General features: G+C 41.7%; 1 long non-coding RNA gene and 5 other non-coding genes across 6 annotated transcripts in view; 5 read left to right on the top strand and 1 right to left on the bottom strand.

Annotated features, from left to right (window-relative positions):
- Positions 1-6292: 6292 nt before the first annotated feature.
- Positions 6293-12687, top strand: part of LOC147844918 (uncharacterized) — a 66027-nt gene continuing 59632 nt past the window's right edge. Inside the window, exon 1 of the long non-coding RNA XR_015483915.2 lies at positions 6293-7526. This is a non-coding gene — a long non-coding RNA (uncharacterized LOC147844918). The remainder of the gene's footprint in view (positions 7527-12687) is intronic.
- trnav-aac (transfer RNA valine (anticodon AAC)) lies at positions 9103-9175 on the top strand. The gene has a single exon. It is a non-coding gene; the product is annotated as a tRNA-Val (tRNA).
- On the top strand, positions 9282-9354 carry trnav-uac (transfer RNA valine (anticodon UAC)). Its single transcript has one exon. It is a non-coding gene; the product is annotated as a tRNA-Val (tRNA).
- Positions 10436-10518, bottom strand: trnal-cag (transfer RNA leucine (anticodon CAG)). Its single transcript has one exon. It is a non-coding gene; the product is annotated as a tRNA-Leu (tRNA).
- trnav-aac (transfer RNA valine (anticodon AAC)) lies at positions 11827-11899 on the top strand. Its single transcript has one exon. It is a non-coding gene; the product is annotated as a tRNA-Val (tRNA).
- On the top strand, positions 12006-12078 carry trnav-uac (transfer RNA valine (anticodon UAC)). Its single transcript has one exon. It is a non-coding gene; the product is annotated as a tRNA-Val (tRNA).

Consider the following 12687-nt stretch of genomic DNA (forward strand, 5'->3'; position numbering starts at 1 on the left):
AGGCACAATGGATGGAGCATGGGCACAGCATTGGAGACCTGTTGATTTCTGACAATCACTGATGATATAATCTAGGGGCTAAATCAAACTTTCTTTAAGTATGTGCAAGCATGGGGCGGCCTATTGTTACTTAAAGGAAATTAGCATATCTGCTAAGAATCGGAACTGGAGAAGATGTGTCCGTTTGCAGATGAAACTGCCCAGCCATACTGACTCTAAGCGACTTTGAGTAAACGATGAAACATTAATTGAATATAAGGATTTATAAGGGTAATCAATCTAAATTAGACCTAATCACAACCTATAAGGTAATCAGCTTGAATTAGATGAATCTAAATCTAAAATTATTATAAATTGGAGTCAGATTAAAATTCAGAGCTAAAAACAAATTAAAATAAATTTTAACGAACAAAAATATTTCTTTTCACATGTGCTAAAAGGTTTACACGCATTTAGCCTTCACCCATGCTGTTAGTTCCATCATGGGACTAATAGAAGGACCCTTACATGTGTGTGTATTTATATAGTTTATAACCATAATAGTTCTACAGTTTCTTCTATTTTACTTGTTGATTTCTATTTTATTTAAATAGTGTATTTATTTTGTTAAAAAGCCCATATTATGGGTTTTTGAAAATGCCCTTCCATGTAGTGTGTAACAGCTCTAAGTGAAGTGAAATATCCAGCTAAGGCTTAAATCTGTAAGTGTACACTGTTTAAAACTGTTGATTCATCTATAAAAGAGTCGACTCATAGTTCTTCAAATGAGTCGTCTTGATAACGGGTCATTAGGTGTTTTGTGATGTTGTATCTACGAAACACAAGTAGTTGTGTGCGCAAACCTGGGAGATTTGAAACCTGCGGCCTCACCCACTAACACAGAAAAAAGCCACACACACACACACACACACACACGCGCCAGTCGAATGTGACGTCACACTGTGCAGATGGATATTATTGAGTCTCCATCCAAAGATGAAACCTCAGCATTAGCCAAGCCTTGAGCAGTTTGAGTGCTTCTGGAAACTTCATGCTTTAGACTGGGTGTATATTACATGCTTAATATTCAATTTTTAGACTGTGTGTGTGTGTGTGTGTGTGTGTAGGCCTATTATTATTTAAAATAAAATTTAAAATAAAAATGATTATATTATGTAAAAAATAATATTCTTTATAATTATATCCAGTTCCTCTAAAACTTTGCTTAAATACCATATACATTTATTAAATAAATAAAACCAAAAAGTAAATAACTGTTTAGTCTGACAAGTTTTCTGGACATATCAAATTTCAGCACAACACTAACTAACTTTTCTCAATCACACACACACACACACACACACACACACACACACACACATGTACACACTCTCACTAACACACTCACTCTTGTACATGCTCTCTCTCACACACACCTACATTCTATCTCATTTCAATCAGAATGACTTTTTTAGCATAATTGGAAATGATACAATGTTGCCAACACAAACACATAGACATCTCACAGACACGTGTACATGCTCTCACTTACAAATATAAGCCCTCTCTCTCTCACACACACACACACACACTTCTACATGCTCTCTCATGAACATGTACTGGCTCTCTCTCTTACACACACTACTACATGCTGTCTTTCACTCACACACACACACACACACACACACACACACATATGTGTTATACACATATTTGTTATACACACATATATAATGATACTTATGATACTTATTTATATAATTGTATGTGCTCATTAGGCTTACGATAGGTGGTTGCATTATTATTATTTGGTCATGAAGGTATTAATTGTTTTAAATAGTTTTTCAGCTAATAATGTTTGTGATGTCATACATGCTACAAAAGGCTTTTAAAGCTGTCAAGACGTGGAGCAACCATGACCAGAGCGTTTCAGAGAGAAGGTGTCTCTCAAAATGCAGTGGCCCAGCTCGCTGCAATTGCAGAGCTGTACTTTGCTAACAGGGACCAATTTAACAGAATCAGCTTCACACCAGGAAAATGAACAGAGTTCGCTCAAAAGGGTTGAGAGCTCATTTTTGGAGACTTTTGCATAAAGGTTGTATCAATGAAAAGGAAGAGTTCACTTTTGTCTTTTTATCTGAATAAGTGATTAGAGTAGATTTGCTATCTCACTTATTGTTAAGGCCATATTTATTGTATGTTTCTTTGTTCAATAATGCTCCTGTTTACTGTTGCTAAAATGTAGAAGCAAAAACCTACAGCACAATAAGCTTAGCTTATACAGTTGAAGTCAGAATTATTAGCCCCCTTTTGATTTTTTTTCCCTTTTTTAAATATTTCCCAAATGATGTTTAACAGAGCAAGGAAATTTTCACAGCATGTCTGATAATATTTTTTCTTCTGGAGAAAGTATTATTTGTTTTATTATGGCAAGAATAAAAGCAGGTTACAAAATTTTTAAAGCCATTTTTGGGACAAAATTATTAGCCTCTTTAACCTATTTTTTCGATAGTCTTCAGCACAAACCATCATTATACAATAACTTGCCTAATTACCCTAACCTGCCTAGTTCACCCTATTAACTTAGTTAAGCCTTTAAATGTCACTTTAAGCTGTATAGAAGTGTCTTGAAGAGTATCAAGTAAAATATTATTTACTGTCATTATGGCAAAGATAAAATAAATAAGTTATTAGAAATGGGTTTTTAAAACTATTATGCTTGGAAATGTGCTGAAACAATCTCCCCTCCATTACACAGAAATTGGGGGAAAAAAATAAACAGGGGCACTAATAATACAGGGGGGCTAATAATTCTGACTTCAACTGTAATGCCAAAGGAAAAAAAAAATATTGACATCGGATGTAAATTTTTAAAATTCCGACTAAATTAATTAATTTTCTTTTCAGCTTAATCCCTTTATTAATCTGGGGTTGCCACAATGGAATGAACCACCAGCTTATCCAGCAACTTCCATGTTTTACACAGCAGATGCCCTTCCCGCTGCAATGCACCACTGGGAAACATCCAAGCACACACATATTTGAGCCTACTCAATTTACCTGTACCACATGTCTTTGGACTTGTGGAGGGAACCGGAGCACTCAGAGGACACCCACGCGAACACAGGGAGAACATGCAAACTCCACACAGAAATCCCGCCTGACCTAGCTGAGGCTCGAACCAACGACCTTCTTACTGTGAGGTGAACATTCTACCCTCTGCGCCACCACATTGCCCGCCATTTGAATTGTTTTTCTAATATTAGTTTTTTTTTCAGCCTACTGTTTGAAAGATAATGAAAAAAATATTTGCCACAAAAAAAGTTTAATTGCAGAACTGAGACTTAAAAAAAATATTCATTTTAGAAAAAAAAATGTATATGGTGGCTGCATGGTGGTGCAGTGGGTAGCATGTTTGCCTCACAGCAAGGAGGTCACTAGTTTGAGCCTCGGCTGGGTCAGTTGGTGTTTCTGTGCTGATCATCTCCCGATGTTTGTGTGGGTTTCCTCTGGGTGCTCTGGTTTCCCTGACAAGTCCAAAAACATGTGGTACAGGGGAATTGGGTAGGCTAATTTGTATGTAGTGTATGAGTGTGTGAATGAGTGTATATGGTTGTTTTCCAGTGATGGGTTGCAGCTGGAAGGGCATCTGCTGCATAATACATATGCTGAATATGTTGGTAGTTCATTCTGCTTTGGCGACCCCTGATTAATAAAGGGACTAAGCTGAAAAAAATGAATGAATAAATGTTATATGGCAATTAAAGGTTTTGCATCTGAACTCTTCAAATGTAACAATTGTTTTTAGTTGTCCTGAAGTAAATGTTTTCCTCAGCTTAATTATCTGGGCTGTTTATTTTGTTTTTTGACAGCAATACATTAAAAGCAGTTGGACGAACTAATGACTCTGGTATTTATTTTTATGTTCTTGTATGTGTGGTGCTGTTGTGTGTCTTCAAATACTTGCATCAGTGTTGCTACTACCTGTCTGTTGACTATCTTACATTTACATTTACATTTAGTCATTTAGCAGACGCTTTTATCCAAAGCGACTTACAAATGAGGACAAGGAAGCAATTTACACAACTAAGAGCAACAATGAATAAGTACTAAAGGCAAGTTTCAGGTCTGTAAAGTCTAAGAAGGGAAGTGTTAGTAGTTTTTTTTTTTTTTTTTTTTTTTTTTTTTTTTTTTTTTTTTGTACAATTAGTGTGATATTCAAAGAGGCAATTGCAGATTAGGAAGTGAAGTGGAGACTAAATAGTTGAGTTTTTAGTCGTTTCTTGAAAATAGCGAGTGACTCTGCTGTTCTGATGCAGTTAGGGAGTTCATTCCACCAACTGGGCAGATTGAGCGTGAGCGTTCGCGAAAGTGATTTTTTTCCTCTTTGGGATGGAACCACGAGGCGACGTTCATTCACAGAACGCAAGTTTCTGGAGGGCACATAGATCTGCAGAAGTGAGTGCAGATAAGAAGGTGCTAGGCCAGAAGTCACTTTGTAGGCAAACATCAGAGTTTTGAATTTGATGCGAGCAGCAACTGGCAGCCAGTGCAAACGGACTAGCAGCGGAGTGACATGTGCTCGTTTAGGTTCATTGAAGACAACCCGTGCTGCTGCATTCTGGAGCAGTTAAAGAGGCTTGATAGAGTTAGCTGGAAGCCCAGCTAGTAGAGAGTTGCAGTAATCCAGTTTGGAGAGAACAAGAGCTTGAACAAGGAGTTGAGCTGCATGTTCAGATAAGAAGGGTCGGATCTTTCTGATGTTATAGAGTGCAAATCTGCACGATCGAGCAGTTCTAGAAATGTGGTCAGAGAAGTTTAGTTGGTCATCAATCGTTACTCCAAGGCTTTTCACCATTTTGGATGCAGTAATGGTTGCCCCATCCATCTGGATTGAAAAGTTATGGTGTAGAGTCGGGTTGGCAGAAACTATAAGCATTTCCGTTTTTGCGAGGTTCAGCTGAAGATGATGATCTTTCATCCAGTGTGAAATATCCAACAGGCAGGCTGAGATACGAGCTGGAACGGAGGGATCATCAGGATGAAAAGAGAGGTATAGCTGGGTGTCATCAGCATAGCAGTGGTAGGAGAATCCATGTCTCTGGATGACTGGTCCTAGAGATGATGTGTAGATGGAGAAGAGAAGTGGCCCAAGAACAGAGCCTTGAGGTACCCCAGTGTTTAGATGCTGTAGGTTGGACACCTCTCCCCTCCAAGACACCCTGAATGACCTGTCAGAGAGGTAAGATCTGAACCATTGTATAACAGTGCCCGCAACGCCCAGTGACTCAAGCGTAGATAGCAGGATCTGGTGGTTGACAGTGTCAAAAGCAGCTGACAAGTCCAGCAAAATGAGGACTGATGATTTAGAGTCTGCTTTAGCCAGTCTGAGATCCTCCACGACCGAGAGCAGGGCAGTCTCAGTTGAGTGGCCTTTCTTAAAGCCGGATTGCTTGTTGTCCATGAGATTGTTTTGAGTAAGAAAGTCCAGGACTTGATTGAACACTACTTTCTCCAGAATCTTGGCCATGAATGGAAGCAGGGATACTGGTCTGTAGTTTTCAAGTAGCGTATGGTCCAGGTTGGGTTTCTTTAGCAGTGGGGTTACCCTAGCCTGCTTAAATGTAGTGGGGAATAAACCAGAGTCAAGAGATGTGTTAATTATGTGAGTCAGTGTTGGTATGACTGCAGGAGAGATGGCTTGCAAGAGATGAGAGGGAATGGGATCGAGTGGACAGGTGGTTGCATGGCTAGATAGCACAAGTTTGGACACCTCAGACTCAGAGAGCTGAGAAAAAGAGGTGAGTGTGTGTGGTGTTGGTGTTGTATCTTGCGTGTTTGTTGTAGGTGCAGCAAATTGAGCACTGATTTTTGCAGTTTTGGTGCAGAAGAATGTAGCAAAGTCATCAGTAGTAAGTGTGGAGGATGCGGGTGGAGGAGGAGGATAGAGGAGGGATGAAAATGTTTTAAAAAGTAGGCGAGGATTAGTGGCATTGTTGATTTTCAGACGGTAATACGTCTGCTTTGCAGAAGTAACCTCAGCTGAGAAAGAGGACAGAAGAGTTTGGTATGTTAAGAGATGTGCAGGATTTTTAGTTTTCCGCCAAATTCTCTCCGCAGCCCGAAGTTTTGAGCGATGCTCACGGAGAGCATCTGAGAGCCAGGGTGCAGGAGGACTGGCACGGGCTGGCCTGGATGCAAGAGGACATAATCGGTCTAGACATGATGCTAGTGTGGAGCAGAGTGTATTAGTGGCACTGTTCGAATCAAGTGCAGTGAGTTTGCGAGATGGAGGAAGAGAGTCTGAAACAATGGTGGATAGTCTGTTGGGTGAGAGAGATCGTAGGTTTCTGCGAAAGGTAACCAGTGTTGGAGTGTGTGGCGGCTCAGGAGTAATGTGGATGTTGAGAGACAGAAGGAAATGATCAGATATTTGTAGTGGAGTTACTATTGTTTGATCAGTGAAGCAGTGTCGTGTGTAAATAAGGTCTAGCTGATTACCTGATTTGTGGGTAGCAGAAGTAGGTGCTCTTTTTAGGTCAAAAGAGGCAAGCAAAGTCTGAAAGTCTGCAGCTTGCGGTTTGTCAACGTAGATGTTGAAGTCACCTAGCACCAATAAGGGAGTGGCAAAATTAGAAAAAGATGAGAGAAGAACATCCAGTTCATCTAGGAAGTGACCTAATTTACCTGGTGGGCGGTAGATGACAACCACATTTATGTAGAAGGGGTGGATAATGGTGACTGCATGGAATTCAAAGGAGCTGATTGTTGGCAGGGACGGTATCAGAGTAAATTTCCATTCTTTGGAAATTAGTAGTCCAGTCCCACCCCCTCTCCCTGTCTGACGAGGAGTGTGGGAAAAAGAGAAATTAGCAGAAAGAGTAGCATGTGTAGCAGTGTCCTCCGGCCTCAACCAGGTCTCAGTTAGAGCCATGAGATTATAGTCAGAATATGTAGCTATGGAGGTAATAAAATCAGCCTTGTTAACAGCTGATTGACAGTTCCAGAGGCCCACGGAGAGAGAGAGTTGTGAAATAGTAGATACATGTATTGAACGAAGGTTGTGAGGATTACGCCTGCAGCGTACCTCCCGTGTTTTGCGAGTGTTAGTAACAACAGGAATTAGAAAACACATAATAAAAGTGCACTGACAACAAAAAATAAGTGTAAAGTAAAACAATACAGTAAAGTACTCAAGTGCTTTGTCGGTGTCTTTGCTCGGTGGAGTCGCGCAGGTAGAGTCGATGGTCTTTACCCTCGTCGGTCTTCACACGAGGCGGTATTCACACGAGGCTGCCGCGACCGCTGCCGCGGTGAACTAGTTGTTTATATAACCCCAAAGCACTAGCTGATTGAATTCAGCTGGACACGCCTCGAGAGTCAAAACAAGGGCCGAAACTGAGGCGGACGACGCGAAACCGCGTCTGCGTTCGCTGCACAAGCTCTTATAGTAACCAAGGAAACAGTGGCTAAACAACTTCTAGTATTATACACAACTGAAAGCAAGTTTAAATGTCCTACAACTTTACACAAACAGCTGGAAACAAGTCCTCAAACCATACACAACAACTGAAACAAATCTTAAATGTACTTACAGGCTGCTGTTCTAGATGCTGCTAAAGTGCTTCTCCTGCCGACTAATGCTAGCGTGCTCACTATATAGTGGTTACCTGGCGTTTGGACACGCCTCCCGAGTCAAAACAAGGGCCAAAACTGAGGCGGACGACGCGAAACCGCGTCTGCGTTCGCTGCACAAGCTCTTATAGTAACCAAGGAAACAGTGGCTAAACAACTTCTAGTATTATACACAACTGAAAGCAAGTTTAAATGTCCTACAACTTTACACAAACAGCTGGAAACAAGTCCTCAAACCATGCACAACAACTGAAACAAATCTTAAATGTACTTACAGGCTGCTGTTCTAGATGCTGCTAAAGTGCTTCTCCATGTATCTGCTGAACATTTACAGAATAGTAACCATGCTGTCTGTGATGTTGGCTCCTTACAGTCATTCACCAGCATTTCTTAATTTTTCACTTCATATTGATGGGCCTAGTGTGACAACAGATGAGCAGATAAATGTAACTTGAAGTAAACTAACTGTCTACTGAAAGTTGGGTTAAATGTAACGAATAGTTGGTTGAAGACTTTTCAAGTGCAAATGCATGCCTGAAATTTTTACCTAACCCTAACTTTATATTTGTTTAAAGTTCATTTTAAATTATGTTGTGTTACTTCTTATAGGCATCTGAATGTTTACTAAAAGTCTATTGATAAACTGATTAACAACTACATGCAGACAATGACAACAAAAAAATCTTGATGGTAAATTTTCTGAAAACTTGTTTAAGATTTGTTGCATATCTACTAATACACTGTAATACACTACAACCTAATTTGGTAGCATGTAACTTATCAAAAGTTTAATAAATGTTGAGGATTTGTTGCATATCTACTAATACTCTGTTGAACATCTGTTGAAGATTTGTTACATATCTACTGATAGATTGTTGACCATCTAGAACTTATTTTGGTAACACAACTTACTAAAAGTTTAATAAATGTTTACGTGTTGTAAAAATTGTAATGATTGCCTAAGAACATTTAAAAGACAATCTACAGATACTACCCAGATGAGAGTAAACAGATAAGAACTTGAAAAGTAACTTATGGTCAACAGACTATCTAAAGGGGGACCATCAAAATAAAGTGTTACCATTAAGAGAAGATTGTATCCTGGCACAAACATAGAAGATGGAACAAGGTTTGTAAAAAACAGATTTCCAGAAGAGATGGTCTTCTTACCATACAGTACCAAAATCGAGACGGCTGAAGGGCCACAGCACTTTAGAGTCATGCACACCAATCAGGTAAAAACCTGTCGACTACGCATGAGCTCAGACCATGTGATGAAGGAACGCCCAGAATTCAGGTGCTTCAAATGTGACGAAAGGGGACATTTCGCTAGGACCTGTACAGCTGTGTTGGGCCCGGATTGTAAATTGGCCCTAATACCTGCAGGGAGCTTGTCACGCTGAGTTGGCTTTGTCCGCTTGATTGACAAACGCGTACACCTTGTTTTATCCTTGCACGCCTAAGTTCGCTGGGGTAACCACTTGTGGGGTTTCTGTAGTGTAGTGGTCATCACGTTCGCCTAACACGCGAAAGGTCCTCGGTTCGAAACCGAGCAGAAACAGTGCTCTTCTTTTGGCGAGAAAATAATAGCATCCACTGCCGCACCAGCAATGATCGTCAACAGGCACCCAATCAAAAAGGGTTATCTGCTAGTTGTACTTCTGAAGGTTTCCATAGTGTAGTGGTTGTCACGTTCGCCTTACACGCGAAAGGTCCCCAGTTCGAAACTGGGTGGAAACTACCTCTCTTTTACGACAATTGTCAAATCAGGCTTCTGTTGAGTATTGATGTTCACTGAAAACATTCTTTCTGCAGAGCGTTGTGAGGCTAGAAGTTTGAATTCAACTCAGTGTTTACCTCCCCTTGCGGTGTCGCAAACTTGCGTAGAATCTGATTTCTTTTAGCTTTGTGTTGTGCATGAGCAGGTGGCCAGTGCGTTTGCTGGCCCTCCACGATGCGGACCGTACAAGACAGCTCTATAAAAAAAGACTACAAATACTTGAAGCACCACTGGCCTATTGGTTTCCGTAGTGTAGTGTTTATCATGTTTGCATTACACGCTAAATGTCTCCTGTTCGAAACTGGGCCGAAGCATACAATTAGTGGACACTTTTGTTCAAAGCGACATACAATAGTGGAGGTATTTAGCGATTCAACAAGACGAGGCAATGCATACGAAAAAGGGCTATATATTCCAAGTAATTTGTTTGTGCTCAGGGAATTTAGTGCTGGAGTAGGAGTGTCGTTTTCTTTAGAGAGAGGGATATTCACCGGGGTTCGGGTGTACTCTGAAGAGATGGGTGTTAGCTGTCGTTTGAAGGAGACCAGTGTATCCGTAATCCGAGTAGGAATGGCAAAGTGATTCCACCAGCGTAGAACATTGAATGAAAACATTGTGGAAAGTGACTTTCAGTCTCTCTGCGATGGCACCACAAGACAGTGCTCTCACCCTAACCGGAGGCTCCTGTGTTTATCACGATGGCTTTACAAGCGGAGGGTCTCCTGTTAGAAACTGAGCGGAAACATTCAGATTTGCTTTTACGCGCATTCTTAATTGGCTCTCTGCTCACTGGATGATGCACGATACAAGATCGTGGATCTGTCAAATGTCATAACTTGACGTTGTACGAGGATTTGACGAAAAAATGCCCTGCAAACCTTAAAAATCAACACCATCCCAGGACAATTCTTTTGATCCCCTTTCGGTGCACTTGCATTAAAGCCCGCGTGATGCGGCGCTTTGTCAGTGTTACTGTATCATTCGGACATGGTGGCAGGGAGTTAAAGACTTCAGCGAGAGCGCATAGCCACAGGCTCGGTTTGTCAGAAGTGGGATTTGAACCCACGCCTCCAGGGGAGACTGCGACCTGAACGCAGCGCCTTAGACCGCTCGGCCATCCTGACATGCAAGTTTGGCAGGAGCTGTCTCCTGGGAGCCACACCGCAGTACCGTGACATGGAATCTGGTGTTTCACAGCTTGCCCAGCTCCGGCTGTCCACCTCATTGGCGCAGCAGGCAGCTAAGCTGTGCTCGGCTCCTGGGGCTGCGCCTAGTTTCAATAGCCAACACTTGACAGCTGTCATTGCTTACGACCACACCACCCTGAGGGCGCTATAGAGCAAACAGGAAGTGAGTTGGCAGCAGTGAGGAGAGAAAGGCTCTCCCCATTTTGCTTGTCTACCTTTTTGTTTATTGACCTTGAGTGGTTTGTTTGTTTGTTTTATTTTTGTCTTTAAAAACCACCTAACAGCAGCATTTTGCTGACTGAAGGGTGGTTATGTTGTGTTTTTTATTTTTAATCATGGACAGATTACCCGGCAACGACACGGAAATGGAGGGACTTGCACGAAAGGATAAAGAAAATGGGCTGGATAATAAACGAAGAGATAAAAAAATGGACTTGACAGCAGACAAAGAGATAAATAAAATGAAGAGCCCGGCCAACGAAGAGGTGAAAAAGGTAAGGATAAGCAAGAGATACAAAGAAGAGTGTGCACAAAGGAAGCAACAGTAACTGTAGAAGTAGAAAATGTAAAAGATGCAAGAAGGTTTGATATAATCAAAGCAGTCACGGAGCTGATTGGAGAAGGAAGAATTCTGGCGGTGAGACCCAAACAAACAAGGGAGTATGAAGTAACAATGGAGACTGAAGATGACACCGAAATTTTAATAGACAATGGATTGACAATTAAAAGAGTGAAATCTGAAGTACGGAGGTTACAAAACAGAGACTATGTTGTTTCGTTCAAGCATCTGCCTGTTTACCTAGCTGATGAAGAAATTTTAAGCAAGCTAGAGGGATGGGGAGTTTAGAAGTCTGTATCCAGGCACAAGCATAGAAGATGGAACAAGGTTTGTAAAAAACAGATTTCCAGAAGAGACGGTCTCCCTACCATACAGTACCAAAATCGAGACGGCTGAAGGGGCACAGCACTTTAGAGTCATGCACACCAATCAGGTAAAAACCTGTCGACTACGCATGAGCTCAGACCATGTGATGAAGGAATGCCCAGAATTCAGGTGCTTCAAATGTGACGAAAGGGGACATTTCGCTAGGACCTGTACAGCTGTGTTGGACCCGGATTGTAAATTGGCCCTAATACCTGCAGGGAGCTTGTCACGCTGAGTTGGCTTTGTCCGCTTGATTGACAAACGCGTACACCTTGTTTTATCCTTGCACGCCTAACTTCACTGGAGAAAGCGCTTGTGGGGTTTCTGTAGTGTAGTGGTCATCACGTTCGCCTAACACGCGAAAGGTCCTCGGTTCGAAACCGAGCAGAAACAGTGCTCTTCTTTTGACGAGAAAATAATAGCATCCACTGCCTCACCAGCAATGATCGTCAACAGGCACCCAATCAAAAAGGGTTATCTGCTAGATGTACTTCTGAAGGTTTCCATAGTGTAGTGGTTATCACGTTCGCCTTACACGCGAAAGGTCCCCAGTTCGAAACTGGGTGGAAACAACCTCTTTCTTTTACGACAATTGTCAAATCAGGCTTCTGTTGAGTACTGACGTTCACTGAAAACATTCTTTCTGCAGAGCGTTGTGAGGCTAGAAGTTTGAATTCAACTCAGTGTTTACCTCCCCTTGCGGTGTCGCAAACTTGCGTAGAATCTGATTTCTTTTAGCTTTGTGTTATGCATGAGCAGGTGGCCAGTGCGTTTGCTGGCCCTCCACGATGCGGACCGTACAAGACAGCTCTTTAAAAAAAGACTATAAATACTTGAAGCACCACTGGCCTGGATGCACGATACAAGGTTGTGGATCTGTCAAATGTCATGACTTGACGTTGTACGAGGATTTGACGAAAAAATGCCCTGCAAACCTTAAAAATCAACACCATCCCAGGACAATTCTTTTGATCCCCTTTCGGTGCACTTGCATTAAAGCCCGCGTGATGCGGCGCTTTGTCAGTGTTACTGTATCATTCGGACATGGTGGCAGGGAGTTAAAGACTTCAGCCTGAGCGCATCGCGGCAGGCTCGGTTTGTCAGAAGTGGGATTCGAACCCACGCCTCCAGGGGAGACTGCGACCTGAACGCCAGCTGCCGAAGGATAGTCCGACAATATT

The sequence above is a fragment of the Danio rerio genome, chromosome 4 (assembly GCF_052040795.2).
Source record: "Danio rerio strain M-AB ecotype USA chromosome 4, GRCz13ab, whole genome shotgun sequence".
NCBI lineage: Eukaryota > Metazoa > Chordata > Actinopteri > Cypriniformes > Danionidae > Danio > Danio rerio.